At 36.2% G+C, this 18736-nt stretch overlaps 1 protein-coding gene across 1 annotated transcript in view; it reads left to right on the top strand.

The window, feature by feature from the left end:
• The window catches only part of LOC135143863 (uncharacterized), a 418109-nt gene that overhangs the window by 184325 nt on the left and 215048 nt on the right, over positions 1-18736 (top strand). The gene's annotated exons all lie outside the window — the stretch shown is intronic.

The following is an 18736-nucleotide window of genomic DNA, read 5'->3' as shown; positions in this document are numbered from 1 at the left end:
GCATAAATACTTTGAAAATATTATTTCTACCGTAATTCAGCTTCCTACTGGTGTTTATAATATTTATTTTTGCATGTCAGGTAATGGGACATTCTTTTTGTCGTTTGTCCAATAGCTGACACGAAGTTGTCAGGTATTGGTACATTATGACAAATTTAGTTATTTCGTTATATATTAAACATATTAAGTTTCAGTAGTCACAATTGCGCAAATACCTTTTTTTCGTGGTGTAAAATCAACATACCAGTATCTGATGGCCTTTATTCCTCTTTGAAATTACAGAAATAATTAAGTTTATGATCTGGATCTGGTACTGGTACTTACTTGTATCAGCTATGTGGACATGAGCTTTTGACGGTCACAACTTTTACATTAAGAGTGAATTATTATTATTATAATATCTAGTTATTATTAAGCAATAATTAGATTAATTAAGACATACTTCGATTTAATCCTGATTTACAAATCAATAGGTGACACTCAATGTTGTGAATATTATTGTCGTATGCATTAACAATTTTTGTTAGTCCCGTTTTTCTTTAATCAACAGAAGAATGACGACTTCAAAAATATTAAAATACACTGAAGAAGATATGGCCAGAGCATTACAGGCTGTAAAAACTGGCACTCCAATATCTACGGCAGCTAAAGCATACAAAGTGCCTAGAACCACGTTATTATATAAACATACGGGGAAATATCCCGTGCAACGGAACATGGGTTTAGAAAAATGGATGCTTCATTCATCACAACAAGGTTTTCCTGTCCATAAAGAAAATTTATTGGACAGTGTACAGATGCTATTAACATCTATAAAGCGCCCCAATCCCTTTACTAATAATAGACCTGGACGACATTGGTATGATGCCTTCTTAAGAAGACATCCTCAACTTTGTGAACGAGTTTCACAAAATTTAAGTGGCAGAAGAGCTTCATTAACTGAACAAAGTCTGAGAAGCTGGTATGCGGAGGTACAATCACACATGGAAAGAGAAGGGTGTATGGACGAGGTGTTTGCAGATCCACGGAGAGTTTTTAACTTGGATGAAACTGCTTTCTTTTTATGCCCAAAAGGAAGTAAAGTTATTGTAAAAAGAGGTCAAAAAATTGTCCATTCCTTTACTAACAATGATGACAAAGAATGTTTAACCGCTCTACTTGGTGGAAATGCTGCTGGAATGGAAACACCTCCTATGACTGTTTTCTCCTATGAAAGAATTCCTCCTGCTATTGTTAATCAGATGCCTTCTGGTTGGGGCATTGGAAAAACCGAAAGCCGATGGATGACTTCTCAAACCTTTTTTGAATATGTGGCAAACATATTTTATCCGTGGTTAATAGACAATAAGATCAATTTTCCTGTAGTCTTGTTCGTTGATGGTATTAAGTCAGTTTTGCACGGAACATAAAATCATTCTGATTTCGCTCTTTCCCAATTCCACCCATCTGTGCCAGCCAATGGACGTGGCTATCTTTCATCCTTTAAAAAACGGATGGAAAAAAGGGGTGTTGAAATGGAAAATGACAAATAATTTACGCAAACTCAAACGAGAAAATTTTGGGCCTGTTTTAAATGATGTGATCAGAACCACTTGTCACAAACAAATGTTTATCAATGGTTTCCGAAAATGTGGTTTGTTTCCATTTAATGCTGACGCTCTTGATTATTCGAAGCTTATGACCGCGGAACAAACATATCCTAAAGAAGCTTGACACCAAAAGATAAAAAAACCAAGAAATTTTTCAGATATTGGAAAATATAATAGATAAAGACAAGCTGCAGGCTTTCAAATCCTGTCAAGGAGAGTGGTCAGGGGATATCAAAGATACATCGTTATTTTATCTCTGGAAAATATTTCAGCGCTCCAATGAAGAAGAAGAAATGGTCTTAGATAACTGCGAATGGCTGGACCAACTATTAGATGACAACAACGGTTCAATCTCCATTGATGTGGATAATTCTGAGCTCTCTAATGTCAGTTTCGATGAAAGTGCAAATATATCCCAAAATAATTCTGTGATAGTCAATAAAGAGGAACCTTCTAAAGAAGACACAGCAGATGTGATGTCTGTTCAGTGTCAGAGTCAGGAGTATACTGGTTTTATTCAGACATAAAATATGGTTACATATGTACACAATAGGTAGGCAACACATCTTACATTAACTATATTACATCTCCCTTTCTTTTTATAAAACTAATGCTAATAATAACACAATGACACTAATGCATGTATACAAGACATAAATTATTACTAACTTAGGAATTAACAAATTGGGGACCAAAATACTTTGGATTTTTCTTAATCGTTCTATGCGGTCTATTTTGAAGTGATATTCGATTATTCGGAGGAATTGGCACAACTAAGGTTGCATGTTGTTGTACCCTGTCTTGTTCTTCATTGGTACCGATATCAGTCTCAATATTCGTTCCTATATCTATTTCCTCCCTTCTACGTTTGAGAAATTGTTTGTTTCTTCGTAGGGTTTTACCCTCCTCCGTTTGTATAAGATAGGAACGATCGTTGAGTGACTTCACTATTTTTCCTTTTTTCCATAGAGTGCCAGGTTTGTCCTGATAATATATAAGATTCTCTAGAATTGGTCGCTCTTTAGTACTTCTGTCGTAGTATTTCTTTTGTTTCTGTCTGGCTTGTTCCATTTCTTTATGAAATTTATTTCGCTCGATTAGTTGAGGTTCAAGATGATGTTTTGATCTCGGTACGTGTTCTCGAAGTAATCTTGCCATTAGAATTTGTGATGGTGTGTAGGTGCCATATACAGGTGTGTTTCGATAAGCTAGTAAGGCAAGTTCAATATCTGCTTTTGTTTCGATTGTTTTCTTTAATAGTTTTTTGACAGTTTGAATGGTTCTGTCTGCCATTCCATTTCCTTGTTGGTGATATGGAGAACTAGGGTGTATTTGAAATTTCCATTCTTCTGCAAATTTTTGTAGTTCTTGACTAATCAGTTGTGTGCCACTATCTGAGACTACTATAGCTGGTATTCCATGTCTAGCAAAAATAGATTTCAGATGTTTTATAACTGAGGTTGAGGTCATGTTTCTGTTAAGATTTGCAATTTCAGCATATTTTGAATAATAGTCTACTACGAGTGAATAGACTTCTCCATACAATTCATATATGTCAATTCCAACTTTGAACCAGGGAATTTTTTCAATCTGGTGTAATATTAGTGGTTCTTTTGTATTGTTTCGACTATATTGTTGACATATTTGGCATTTGCTGACAAAATTTTCTATTTCTACATTCATGTTTGGCCAGTAGATTGCTTGGTTTGCTCGTTGAATGCATTTATTTATTCCGAAGTGACCAGTGTGAATGCTATTTAAGACTTTAGTGCGCACTTTGTAGGGTATTATTATTGTATTTCTTTTATAAATTAAACCCATTCCTTGGAATAATTCATTCTTGAAGTTATAATACTTTTTGATGTTGTCTGGTACTTTACTTTTGTTTTGTGGCCATCCGTTTTCTATGTATTGTTTCAGTTCTTGCATTTCCATATCTTCAGCTGTTGCACTTATCATTTCTTCTAAGCGTTCGTCACTGATTTCTATGCGATCATTTATTAGACAAATTTGACATTCTAAGTCCATTTTTTCTTGATATACTTTTGGTGACATTGATCTCGATAAATGATCTGCAATAATTAGTTCTTTTCCAGGTTTGTATTTGATTTCAATGTCATATTTTTGAAGTGACAGTAGCATACGTTGAAGACGAGCTGGACAATCATTTAGACTTTTCTTAAAAATGGGTATGAGTGGTTTATGGTCAGTTTCCACAGTAAATTTTTGTCCATATATGTATTGGTGAAATTTTTCCACTCCGAAGCAAACTGCTAATAGTTCTTTCTCAATTTGTTCATATTTCGTTTGAGTAGATGTCATGGATTTTGATGCATATGCACAAGGTGACCCGTTCTGAATTAGCACCGCTCCTAAACCATTTTTGGATGCATCTACAGAAAGTGTGACTGGAAGGTTTACGTTAAAAAATTGTAAACAAGGAGGTTGCATCAAAAGATTCTTCAATTCTTGAAACGCTTTTTCTTGTTCTTCTTCCCATGCAAATGAACTCTTTTCTTTTAAAAGTTGTCTTAACAGATAAGTTTTTTCTGAAAGATTTTCAATGAATCTTCCTACATATGTAATAAGTCCTAAAAATCTTTGAAGATCTTTCTTACATTTTGGTGATGGCATCTCTTTTAAGGCACTGAGTTTTTCTTCATCTATTTCAACCCCTCTGCCTGAAAATTTATAACCTAAATATGTAACTTCTTGTAGGCCAATTCGACATTTTTCTTTATTAAATTTGATGTTTTGTTCTTGCGCTATTTTTAACACAGGTTCTAAACGTTGGTCGTGTTGTTCTTTGGTTTTTCCGTGTATGAGAATGTCATCAATATAGACCTCTACTTCTTCCATTTGAAAAAGTTGTTGAAATTTTTCTTGAAAAACTTCACTCGCAGTAGTAATGCCAAAGGGCATACGTTTAAATTTGTAGCGGCCAAAAGGAGTTCCAAAAACACATAAATCACTGCTTTTTTCATCAAGTGGAATATTCCAAAACCCAGTAGTTGCATCTAGTGTTGTAAAATATTTAGAATCCTTTAAGTTTTTCATAATTTCGTCTATAACCGGAATTTTAAATTTTTGCTTCTTAATTGCTCTATTGAGATCTTTCGGATCTAGACAAATGCGAAGCGATCCATCTGATTTTTTGACTATTACAAATGAATTGAGCCAGTCTGTACTACCATGTACTTTTTCAATTATTTTATTATCTTCCAAATGTTTTAGATATTGTTTAAATTGTTCCTCAATTGCAAATGGGACTTTTCTTATTGGGTGCGAAACTGGTTGTGCATTTTCTTTTAATTCGATGCTATGCGGCTTTCCTAGCATGTCAATGCCTTCAAAAACCAAACTATACTTCGCTAACAAAGTTTGATAATGATTATTTAGGTTAACAAAATTTATACGATTTATTAAGCCTAACCTTTCAGACGTACTTAAACCTAAAATGTTTCTGTGATTATAACCTTTTACTATAAAATATTCAATTTCATAGTCATTGTTTTGAAATTTAGAAGTAATGATACATTTTCCTATTGTAGGTATCAGATTACCGTTATAATCATATAATTTATTCATACATTTTTTTATTATTGACAAACTTAGACCTAATTTATTAAATGTTTGTAATGACATAATGTTAACATCAGCTCCTGTGTCTACCTTAAATATTAAATTTATGTTGTGTATTTGTAAATTTACAGTCCATGAGTTGTTTTTATAGTTTACACTGTCAATGGAAAATTTTATTTTATTGTCATTTTCTTGTTTTGTATTTACTTCATGCAAGGATTTACGTAATTTAGCTTTACAAACTACAGAAAAATGATTGAGATTTTTACAGAAATTACAGGTTTTTTCATAAGCTGGGCAGTTATTAATTTTGTGTGATTTGCCACATTTATTGCAATTAGTGATGAAACGATCTTGCACTGACCTGTTGACTCTTGTTTCCACAGCTTGTTGATGACGTGTTACTTTTGGTGCAACTGTAGTCGTTGACCTTGGCTGCATTTTGTGTGAGAACGTAGTTCCTCGTTTTTGTTGTATTTCATGAACTTGTTTTTGCATATCTTGACTCTGTAATTTTGTATTTTCCCATAAAATACAGGCTTCGATTACGTCTTGTAGGTTTTTGTTTTGTTGGTATAGAAGTTTTTCCCGTAGTATTTCGTCTTGTATGCCTGATATTAATATCGTTTTTACCATGTCATCCTTTAGATTTCCAAATTCACACTTGTTTGCTTGATTCTTTAATTGTGTGGTAAACTGTTCAATGGATTCTTGTGGGGTCTGTCTGAGATTAACGAATTTATACCTTTCGTATGTTACATTTGTTTTGGGGATAAAATAATTATCAAATTTTTCCAGTAGAACGGCAATTTTGTTGCGTTCATTGTCTGCAATGGTGAAAGTATTATAGATGTGCAGGGCCTCTTCACCCATAAAGTGGAGTAGTTGGGCGCATTGAACTGCTTCCTCTTTCGTATTTGTTTCCGACGCAATTAGGTATGTTTGAAATCGTTGTTTCCAAATTTGCCAATTGACGGCCAAATTATCGGTGAAATTCATCGGGGGAAGTGTTCTCTCCATTTTACTGTATTTTGCTTCTTTAATTTTGTTTAATTTGAAACAATTTGTCGCAGCGCCATGTGATGTCTGTTCAGTGTCAGAGTCAGGAGTATACTGGTTTTATTCAGATACAAAGTATGGTTACATATGTACACAATAGGTAGGCAACACATCTTACATTAACTATATTACAGCAGATAAACTTATACCGAACAATGAAGACTCTTCGTTAAAGCAAAACCACAATGACTCAAAGCAGACTAAAGAGAATATTTTGGAAACCAGTACTAGTAAGATGAACAATCATTCTGAATACACACCGGATAAAAATCTTGAAAATAAAATTCCATTTGATGGTCCATCTCCCTTTAAAAGAGTCTTATTTTGGCCTGATAAAGTGACATCTAATAAGAAACAAGGTAGAAAAAAAGAAAAGGTTCCTTCCGTAGCAACATCAAATTTGTGGAAGGAATATTACTCTTAAAAAGAGAATGAAAAATTGGAAAAGGAGAAGGCAAAAGAGGAAAGAAAAAGAAAACGGGAATACATGACAATGGTGAGGAATCAACTTCTGAATTACCGCTTCAACCTTCACCTCTTCAATCTTTTGACACACAAAATCTCGAAATCAATTCTTACGTGATAGTCCTTTACGAAGAAGAATGTTATCCTGGTATTATTGAAGCTGTAAGCAAAGAAAGTGTCTACGTCAATGTTATGACAAAATCAAAGTTTGGCAACTGGAGATGGCCACAAACTCCCGATTAACTGAGGTACAATAAAGAGACTGATATTATCCAAGTAATTAATCCACCCCAACGGATAAACAGTCGTGGTATTTTCAAAGTTCCTGAATTAGTTTCTTAGTTAAATATTTTATTTTTTTATTTACTTATTTTATATTTTATTAAATTTTTTTGTTTTCTCAACTTTTTTTATAATTTATTTGACTTATTTTGTTTTTGATGTTTGTGTTTTTTGTTTTCTAACAGAAATTATTTTTATTTTAATAAAGTTTTTTTTTTAAAGCGTGTTGATTTCATTGTCAGCTACTGGTACTTGTCATGTCAGACACTGGTACCCCTTTGTCAGGCATCGGTACAAAATGCAACTAATAAATATATATTTTTTTTATTAATAATAAATTTATTTTCCGCAATAATTTGTATTAGGATTATATAAAACATTATAGAGAATAACATGAGTTAATTATATACTTACAAAATAACATTTCAAGTGAACAAGTTTACAGAAATAATTCTTAGAAATTATTACAATGAAAAAACTTGTCTTTGGTGTATTTCTAATAAAGCCGTTGTATTTTTCGCTCTGAATATAATTATTAATTAAGCATTACGAACTCACTGACGAAGGTCACTTTTTAAAGAATACGACGGCCCACATCTAATTGACCATATAATCTTTAACAATAAATTTCAAATAATACCATAGTGGTTTTTTAAATTTTGATAAGGTGCTATTTCTTTTTTTTTATGTAAAGGTTTATTGTCACATCAACCACGAAGGGTTATTAGTGACAAGGCGGTACAATTCAAGATGTATAATACAATTTGCAATCCTTAGATTAACTGCAGAAGGCCGGCTGTTGTGAGGAACTGCAATAGCTTTTCCACAGCTGGGAGATCACCCAGAACTTCGGTAAGGGATGGTGGCAGTGACCAGCGGATGCGGTTCTGTTGAAATGTTATACAGTGGAGTAGAATGTGTTCCACTGTTAGTACTGACTTGCACTTCGTACACTGAGGTGGGACCTTATCGAGTGAGAACAGATAAGCATGAGTCAATCTGGAATGCCCAAGCCGGAGTCGGGAGATTAAGACTTGGCCCTGGCGAGTACTAGGTAGAGGCAACCGTGTTGTGACGCTGGGCTGGATTTTGCGTAGATGGGAGGGATGCGTGTCCCATTTGCGTTGCCAGGATGCTACAATGCGAGTTCGAAAGAGACTCTTAATATCCGTAGATGGGACAGCTATAAGAGCTTTCGAATTGACTGAAAGGATCGCTTCCTTAGCTAGGGTGTCTGCCATTTCATTGCCTGTTATGCCCATATGAGATGGTATATAGCAGAAGAGAATTTCTTTGCCCTGAAGTCGAAGTTGTTGAAACTGTTCTTGGATACGAACTACGAGTGGATTGACTGGAAACAACGCCTTCAAGGCTTGCAGTGCGCTCATGGAGTCCGTGAAGAGCACGAAGTGGAATCCTGGGAGGTTGACGATGTGGTTAAGGGCTTCCAGGATAGCGTATAATTCCCCAGTCAACACGCTGCTATAAGTTGGAAGTGAAAATTGGAGGACGTCGGTTGGGGTCTTCACCGCAGCGCCGACTCCCTGTGATGATTTAGACGCGTCCGTGAAGAGATGTGTGTGGTCCGGGAATTGTGATGTTAAAGCTCGATACTCTGCCTGAATGACGGAAGGTGGTGTGGTGTCTGTTTTGTAGATAGACATAGAGATATTGACTGGCAGTGGAGAATTGACCCATGGAGGATTCGAAGTAAAGGTTTGAGAAAGTGTCTGAGGAAGGCTGGGTAGGTCGAGCTGTTGAAGATCACTACGTAGTCTTTTGTTGAAAGGATTTTGAAGGGCTGAGTCAATTGGTGGTTCCAAGATTGGTCGTCTAAGAGGATTGTTCGGGTTTCTAGCGATGTGGACCACATAACTGAGGCGAAGATAATGGAAACGATCAATGAGAGGGAATTCATTTGCTAAGCAATGTAAGCTAGAAACCGGTGACGTTCGAAATGCGCCGAACGCAAGTCTAAGAGCAGTGTTCTGAATCGTACAAATAGGGCCAAGGTACGATTTTTTGCAGGTGGAGTACACAACTGCACCATAGTCAATCCTTGATCTTATTATCATTTTGTAAACTTGGAGAAGTGTCACGGTATCAGCTCCCCAGCTGTGATGGGCTAAGACCTTTAAGAGGTCAAGCAGTTTGGAACAGGTTCGTTTGAGAAAAGTAAGGTGTGGCTTCCAAGTCAAATGTTGGTCAAAAATTAAGCCTAAGAATTTATTTTCTTCTAGATACTCTAAGTTGACATTTCCCAGTTTTAGAGTTGGTTTTTCTTGTACTTGTCGTTTAGTGAACAACATACACTTGGATTTAGTGGTGGAAAATCTGAGGCCTGTCGTTGCTGACCAGTCTTCTAGATCTTGTAGGGAGCTCTGCAGAAGGTTACGCGTCGACGCTAGGTCTTTCCCTTTAGTGAATATCACTAGATCATCGGCGAAGAGGTGGGCTCTAATTGGTGGTGAAATTTTTTGAAAGATATTATTGATGGTTAACAGGAAAAGCGTGACACTGATAACAGAGCCTTGTGGTATTCCATTTTGAAGCATCTTGACAGAAGAGACGGTGTTGTTAATGCGAACAGTGAAACTGCGGTCTTGAAGGAAGTTATTGACATAGTGAGCAATATTGCCCGTAAATCCAAGGTTGACTAGGCTTCTAAGGATGTTATCCCTCCAGGTCATGTCGTACGCTTTCTCGATGTCGAAGAAAATTGCCAACACTTTCTGCTTGTTTGTGAATGCTGTAGATATTTCGGACTCTAGATGAGCGATGCTGTCCATTGTGGATCGGTATTGTCGAAAACCGCTCTGGCATGGATGTAGGAGTCCCTCTTTTTCGAGATACCAACGGAGGCGACGATTCACAATTTTTTCAAGCAATTTACAAGTGCTACTAGTCAATGATATGGGCCGGTAGGAGTTGACATCACTTTTGGGCTTTTGCGGTTTTACGAAAGGTAATATAATCGCTTGAGACCAGATGTGCGGAAACTGGCGAGTTTGCCAGACTTGATTGAAGATTTTCAAGAGAATTTGCTTTCCAAGTGGAGAAAGATATTTGAGGAAGACGATAGGGATATCATCAGGGCCTGGAGAGGAATTTCGAGTGGTAGCTAATGCTTCATCTAGTTCTAGGAGTGAGAGCGGAGCGTTAATAGGATGAGTTTCCAGATCGTCTAGTAAGAGTGGCTGCGATTCAATTTGTTTTTTCAGTTGGCAAAATCTCGGGTCGTAATTTGAATCTTGAGAAGACATTTCAAATTTTTCGGCGAATAGTTCGACCAGTTCTTGTTCATCTCTGGTGAGCGTATTGTGGTGTAATAACGCTTGCGGTGTTTGGTACGAGGCGATTCCTTTAAGTCTATTGATCTTATTCCACAAAGTCTTTGGCGGCGTCCTAGGAGTTAGCGTAGATACGAAGGTATTCCAGGATGATTTTTTGCTCTGCTTCATACAATATCTCGCCTTAGCTCTATATTTCTTAAACTCGACTAAATTTTCAACTGTTGGGCGTCTTTTCCATTGATTGTATGCTCTCTTACTTTTTTTTATCGCCTCTTTACATTCAGGGTTCCACCAAGCTACCTGTTTATGGGGCCCACTGGATGTAATCTTCCCTATATATTTAGCGGCCGCATCAAGCAAAATCGAATTGAACTGGTGGATAGTAGTGTTAATATCACTACTTGGCTGAAACGAATCCAGTGCATTAGTTGTATCATCCATGTACTTTCTCCAATCTGCTTGTGACATTTGCTGCTCTAAGTCGTTATCTATACGAATAGGGAAATGATCACTGTCATGCAGGTCGGGAAAAGGTGACCATGTGAAAAAGGCAAGTAACTGAGGGTCACATAAACTTAAGTCGATGGCTGACATACTGCCAGATGCCAAGTTCACTCTTGTAGGCTGTCCGTTATTAAGGAGACATAAGTTACATAAGTCAATGAAATTTTCAACTTCAGTTCCACTTCGAGTAGTACTGCTGGATCCCCACAAGGTATTGTGGGCATTAAAATCCCCAACTATGAGACACGGTTGAGGGAGTTGTTGATAGAGATCGCAGAGTTCTTGACTAGTAAGTAACTTCGAAGGAGGAATGTAGACATTGCATATTGTAAATTTTTGTTTCATGTGTACCACCACCGCCACTGCTTCTATTTCTGTAGTCAGCTGGATTTCGTAGGACGGGAAGCTGGTTTCAACGTATGTGGCGACTCCTCCGCTAGCTATAATGGACGTTGTTCTGTTTTTTATGATAAGTGGCATAATTGTTCATGTCGTAGCGCTTATTATCTTTTAGATTAGTTTCCTGGAGGCAAATAATAGAAGGTCGAGTTTGAGTAGTTAAAATTTGCAGATACGGTAGTCGGGCATATAGCCCATTGAGGTTCCATTGCAGGATGAATTTTAAAATAAACTTTGTTGGGACGACGAATCAGAATCGTCGTCCGTTTAAAAAGACTCTGCAGAAAGGCCCAGTTGATTTTTAAGCCTTTTTTGGATCCGAGTAAAACGATTTTTCATACTTCGATTATCAAGGGTGGGGTATAGGTCATATAGCATATTAAGAAGGCACCTAATGTCATCCATATAATCCTTTGAAACTGACAGTGGGTCAGAATTTCCAGAGACATTGGTCATAAAGTCGCAGAATTGAATGAAATTGAGCACATAATGGTTATTATCATTGTCGAACAGGGATTTTACACATTCCAGTCTTTCGGAAACAGTACTAGGAAGTATACTATCCGTTGAGTCATAGCGTTGTAAGGAGTCTGATCTTTTTTCTTGGGACGCTTTCTTTCTTTTTGCTCGCTCTTCAGGTCTTTTAAATTTTGTTGCTTGTAATTCGTCTGTATGCATCTGCGCTGTTATGGACGTTGAGGGGTCAGAAGTTTCAGAGTCAGCTGGTCGTTTTTTGGACTGTACCTTAGGGTCTAAAATTCCCTCCAAGGAAGAATTCTGGCTTGGTTGGGGTCTTCTTCTGAAATAGGGTTTGGTATGTTCTTGCACTGACTTGCTATATGACCAGATTGTTTACATAGAAAACAAGTAAGGTCATCAAAATTCAAAAAAATTCTATAATCGGTTTCATCATATTTTACGACTACCGAGGATGTTAATTCTAGGGCTGGATCGGGTAGGATATACACTTGACGTCGGAAGCTTAAAACATGTCGAAATTCTGCGTCGGGAACACCCGTCGTAAGGAAATTTATTGGGGACACGATTTTAAAACCCATGGTTTGAATAACATTTTCAATTACTTCGTGTGGAATTGATGGGCACACGTTGGAGATTATGATTCTTGATAATTAGTTGGCGCCTTTCGTTTAGAGACGCGGCTTCTGCTATGGCTTCAGGTGTCGGCATTGTTATATTTTGATTTCTTAATGCTTTACTCGTTAGTTTACTAGTAATTATATTATCTACTTATGATCAGAGTTCGGCTAGAACTTTCAAAGAACATAATACACGCAACGTGAACAGGTTAGATACATGCGTAACACAATAGGATTCAGAAAATAATGAAGTTGAAAGTGAACCACTGACCTTGATTTTGTTGACTTGCCCTTTTTGATGTTGGTACTGGAATTCGTTGATTCGACTCGATTGGACCAAATTATGTTGGGACCTGGGCTGGCAGGTCCGCTTGTTGATCAACGAATGGGACCTGAACTGGCAGGTCCGCTGATGTAACGCAAGAAAATAAAATGACGAGGGAACTCTTTTGAGGGTTTATTGTGGACTGTGTCTGTTAATGATGGAACTACCCTCACCTACACTAATGCGTGCACATGCGCACTTACACTACGTTAAACGTTCAAATTTGAACACAGACAGTTCACAAAACATTTAATTAAAATACAACAAATATTCTTCGGTAGAGTAGAAACAATAATTTAAAATAAATTTTTTAACAGCAATCTTAAATTTAGAGGTAGTCATTATTTTCCAGTGCTCAGGTAATACGTTATAAAGTTTTAGATTCAGAGAATTTCTTACACTTTTTGTCATCAAATATTTAGGCTGACGGAGCCAATTTGCTTGTCTGGTATTGTATGTATGGTAATCCGAGTTTGTAGCAATTTCATCTTTACTCTTATGCACGATTATAAATCAATTATAGATATAAAGTGAAGGCAGTGGGATGATATTCAGTTGTTGTAAAAGGGGTTGACAATGTTCCCTGTTTCTTACTCCAATTATTATCCGTATTGCTTGTTTTTGAAGTGTAAATAGTTTTTTGGTGTATGAGCTATTCCCCTGGAGGTTATAGCATAATTTAAGTGTGACTGGAAACATAAGAAATAGACCATTCTCCTGGGTAATGAGGAACTTTGATTTTTAGTCGCCGAAGTAGAAATAATGACTTTGCTAACTTTTTTGATAGGCTCTCAATATGCAGTAGCCACGTTAGAGAGTCGTTAAGAATTACGCCTAGAAATTTGACGTGATTGTCCTGTAGGTACTTTCTGTTTGCTGGAAAAATGATGTTTTTTGTTTTGTCGTTATTTATAGTTAACTTATTAGTTATTAGCATAAAACCAGCAAGATGCTGACATTTCATAAAGCTAAAGCTTTATTTTTAGCGATCTCGATATTGATGTCAGTCGAAATGAGAGTAGTGTCATCCGCATATAAGATGTGTTTCGTCAAATTTGAGTGCACAGGTAGATCATTTACATACAAAATAAAAATCAGAGGACCTAGGACCGACCCCTGTGGGACACCAAACTTTACCTCACGTAAACCAGATTGCATGTTCTGATCCACAACCTGTTGTTTTCTATTCATTAGATACGATCTAAAAAGTTCATATGCTATACCTCGAACTCCATAAAATTCCATTTTTAATGATAGAATGGGATGTGATACACAGTCAAACGCCTTACTGAGATCGAGCAAAGTCAGCGCTGTATGAATGCCATTTTCTTGGTTGGTGATGATTTCTTTCATAGTGTGGGCAATTGCGGCATTCATTGACCTGTTAGATCTAAAACCAAATTGAGCTTCATTCAATAAATTGTATTTTTCAAGAAAATTAACCAATCTTTCATAAAGTATATATTGGAATATTTTGCCTAATACTGGGATGATTGAAATTGGGCGATAATTGTCTGGTGAGTTAAAGTTGCCCTTTTTAAAGATTGGTACTACTTTAGATACTTTAAGTTTGTCGGGAAAATTTCCTGCTGCAAGGCACTTATTAATGAGTTCTGATGGAGGTGCTGCTATAATATTTACTGTATGTTTTATTATAGTATTGCTAAGGTTTTTGACGTCATAGCTACTGCTATTTTTAAGTGACATGATTATCCTCTTAACATCATGTTCCGTAGTTGGCTTAAGATAGAGGGAATTATTGCTGGAGTTTTCTCAAATATTTTTTATAACTTAAACTACTATCAGTAAACGTTTTGGACAAATTTTCGGCAACTGAGGTAAAGTAACGGTTGAATTCTTCACAGTCAATGTCAGATTTGTTATTATTTTTATGAGAATTACATTCAATATTAATTAACTGCCATGTAGTTTAGTGGTATTACTGGCATTGCTTATGTAAGCGTGATAAGAATTAGCTTTTTTTGTCTTTATTAGGTGTTTGTATAATTGTAATTTTTGTTTGTAGACTTCGAGTAGAAATAATTGTTTGGTACTATTATAAACTATTTTTGTCGCCATTAGATTATCTCGCATTCTCCGGAATTCATCATCAAACCAACTAGTTATTTGTTTATTAGCATTGCGAATGTGTTGGAATGGGAAAAATTCAGTCGCTGCTAATTGCAAGATCTCAGTAAGGCGCTTGGCGCATGAATTAGTGTTACAGTAATTATCTTTAATAAAACTCCAGTCAACTTTTTTTAGACATTCAAGAAATTTCGATACTCTGTGTGAATCTATAAAGCGGATAATCCTGTATGTAATACTAGGTTTAACACAATCGTTTTGAAGTAAAAGGTATTTACCTAGATGATCAGCAATACATGCTTCTAAAACACCAGCCACGCAATTGTTTGTATCTATGTTAGATATTATGTTGTCTATGCAACTCGAATTATTTGAAGTTAATCGTGTATCGCTTTTAATTAAAATTTGAAGGCCATGGGATGTGAAGAGATTCTCTAAATCTAGGACTATTCGTGTCTGCACTTTGAAATTGATGTTAAAATCTCCAGTTAGTATAATTGAATCACATATGTGTGTACAGTATGATAAGACCTCTTTCAGTTTATGCAAAAAATTAATTTCAGAGCTTTTACCCGACCTATATAGAACGATAATTACAATTTTACGAAAAGGCAAGTAGACTGCACAAAATTCACCCTCAAGATCTGTACAGAAAATATTTAAATCAATAACTTTGTATGTTACATTTTGTCTAATGAATATTGCAGTCCTCCCATGTTCGCGTTGATTTCTACAGTAATAACTTGCTAATAAATGTTTCCCTAAATTGATTGATTTTGTTGAACTAGGGCAAATAAAACACTTCGTTGAACTACAAATTATGACTAACTATATTTGAACAATGAAAAGCGAAGGAACATTCTGGAACAGGATTTACTTGTATATATCTACAATGACAGATGGCGCTATTAAAACATACAGAGAGTAAAATCACTAGATGACTTTAACCAGGAGAATTGGTACCAAAATAACACAATTTTAACACCCCCACTATTTTGAACAATTCTCTAAACCTAAATTTTTCACATGGTGCAAATGTTTTGCTGCTGGCAACCCTTTTGTCAGTATGTCGGCTGTCATTGCATTTGTAGCAAGGTACTTCAATGTCACTAGTTTATTGGAGACAGCTTCTCTAACAAAATGGTGCCTCACATCTATATGCTTTGATCGTCTATGATACAAAGGATTTGCTGATAACTTTTGAGCACTCTGGCTGTCATTATATAATACAATTGGACCACTACAATCTATTAATTCGGCTAAAAGTTTCTTCAAATATATTGCCTCTTTGGACGCTTCACTCAAAGCCATGTACTCGGCCTCTGTACTTGACAAAGCTACTGTCCTTTGTTTTCTACTTTCCCATGAGATAGCAGCATTAGACAATTTGAAAACAAAACCGGTGTAGGATCTCCGATCTACATTGTTGCTAGCCCAATCTGCATCTGTATATCCATTTAATTGGCAATTATCTTTGGAGAAACTCAGCATAAAGGATTTAGTACCCTTTAAATATCTTAATACCGTTTTGGCACACTTCCAATGGTGACTTGTGTAACAATTATTATACTGGCTAAGATGACTCACTGCAAATGCTATATCAGGGCGCGTCAAAACTGCTAAGTACATCAGGCTGCCTACAAGTCTTTGATACGGTATATCCTTATCAGAAAAACTAACTTTACTATCATCTAAACAAACATTGTTAATCTCCATAGGTGTTACAACACTTTTACAATCTACCATATTAAAAGTTTTTAAGACTTGATCTATGTAGCTTTCTTGGTCTAATGTAATGATATTCTTTTTATAATCACGCCTAATCCTAACACCTAGACATTGCCTAGCCTCACCAAGATCTTTGATTTTAAATTCTAAATTTAACTGTTGCTTTAAGAAGTCAACATATTTAACATCGTTTGAGAAAACAAAAAAATCATCAACATATAGAGCTATTATACTTATCAAACCGTTCTGCTTCCTAGTATATAAGCATGGTTCATATTTCGATTTATCACAACCTAAGTTTAACAATTTTCATCAACTCTTTTGTTCCATGTTCTTGAAGATTGCTTCAAACCGTATATGGCCCTATTCAATTTGCACACCTTATTCTCAAAACCTTTAGTAACAAAACCTTCTGGTTGTCTCATATAAACATTTTCTTCTAGATAACCATTTAGAAATGCTGCTTTTACGTCTAAGTGAGTAATTTTAAGACCTAACTCTATAGTTAATGCAATCAGCAATCTTAAAGTAGAATGTCTAACAACAGGAGCAAAAGTTTCTGAATAATCTACACCCTCCCTCTGTGTAAAACCTCTAGCTACAAGTCTAGCCCGATAACTTACGTTGTTATCACTGTCTCGCTTTATTTTGTAAACCCACTTGCAGTCAACCACATTTTCTCCATCTGGTAAGTCCATCAACTTCCATGCCTCATTCTCCTTCAATGATTCGATTTCTTCAACCATTGCTTCCTTCCACTTTTGTCCATCAGGTCTGGACAGGGCTTCTGACATGGTTATTGGATCATTATCCATAGGTGTATTATCCTCAATTATGTAAGTTACATAGTCTTTGAAGTTTGTTGGTTTTCTTGGTCTCTCCGATCTTCTGACTATGTCTGGTTCCACATACGGGAGAACAAATTCTGTATCGCTCTCATTCGTTTCATCCAGATCACTATTTAAGTCACTCGAATCCTTAGGTGAATTACCATCATTTTCAATTTCATCCCCCACTGGAACTGGCGATGTTTCTGCCCCACTAGAGTCGTCAGTAAACACTACATCAAAATTTGTTGTAACATCTTCCATTATGATTACATCTCTACTTGTAACAATGACCTTTTTAACTGGATCATAAAGCCTGTAACCCTTTATGTTTTCACTGAAACCAACTAATGTCATTTTTATAGCTTTCTTGTCCCACTTACACCTCTTTTCTTTAGGAATGTGTACCATAACCTCACTTCCAAAAATTCGAATGTGACCAACATCTGGTTTCTTGTTTGACCACATCTCAACTGGAGTTTTGTCAAGTCCTGTTACCACTGATCGATTTCGTAGATATACTGCTGTGTTTACCGCTTCAGCCTAAAAAATTTTACTCAAATTCCCATCGAAAAGAAGACATCTTGCCTTTTCAACTATAGTACGGTTCATACGCTCTGACATTCCGTTCTGTTCAGGAGTATATGGGTTTGTCTTTTGATGTATTATCCCATTTACCTTCAAAAAACTCTCAAAAACTGAACTGCAGAATTCCCCACCATTGTCTGTTCTGAGTATCTTGATTTTTCTGTCCACTTGATTTTCAACAAGGTCCTTGAACTCTTTAAATCTGTCTATTGCTTCGTCCTTGGCTTTTAAAAAATAGACAAAACTCATTCGACTACAATCGTCTTCAAATAACAAAAAATATCTTGAGCCACCCAAGGATTTAACTTCCATCGGCCCACAAAGGTCACTATGCACAACTTCCAATAAATCGGTTGCCCTGCTGCCTTTATGTTTAAAAGGCAGCCTTGATTGTTTTCCTTCACAGCATACAACACAAACTTCATTGCTGTTTAACTTGCCTTTACAATCAAAACCTTCGACACTACCTTCGCTCATCAGCTTCAAATCTCCATAGTTCAGGTGTCCGAAGCGGCGATGCCATATGTCCCCTGTCACAGCTGAAGCTACCAACAAATTATCATTAGTCTTCCTGTAGTTTAATTTGTAGACATTATTGTGCACATCTGCTATTGCCACTAAATCACCCTTTTTATTATAGATTTTGCAACAGCTTGCCTCAAAAATAACTTTGTTTCCATTTCTAATGAGCTGACTAACTGACAGTAAATTGGTCGTCAACTGGGGAACATAAAAGGCATTATTTATTACTACATTATGATTCTGATTGCCAACCATTGTAGTAATCTCTATACTTCCTTCACAAACAACTGGGACTTTGGCGTCATTTGCTACTGTAATTTCTTTTAATTCAGGTTCAGTCTGCACATTTTTCAGCCAATCTTTTCTTGACGTAAAGTGCATGCTGGCT

This window comes from Zophobas morio, unplaced genomic scaffold (assembly GCF_036711695.1).
Source record: "Zophobas morio isolate AGI-343-1 ecotype UQ-CSIRO unplaced genomic scaffold, CSIRO_AGI_Zmor_V1 ptg000076l, whole genome shotgun sequence".
NCBI classification, from domain to species: Eukaryota; Metazoa; Arthropoda; class Insecta; order Coleoptera; family Tenebrionidae; genus Zophobas; species Zophobas morio.
The sequence above is the reverse complement of the archived record's forward strand: the minus strand, read 5'-3'. Positions and strand labels throughout refer to the sequence as shown.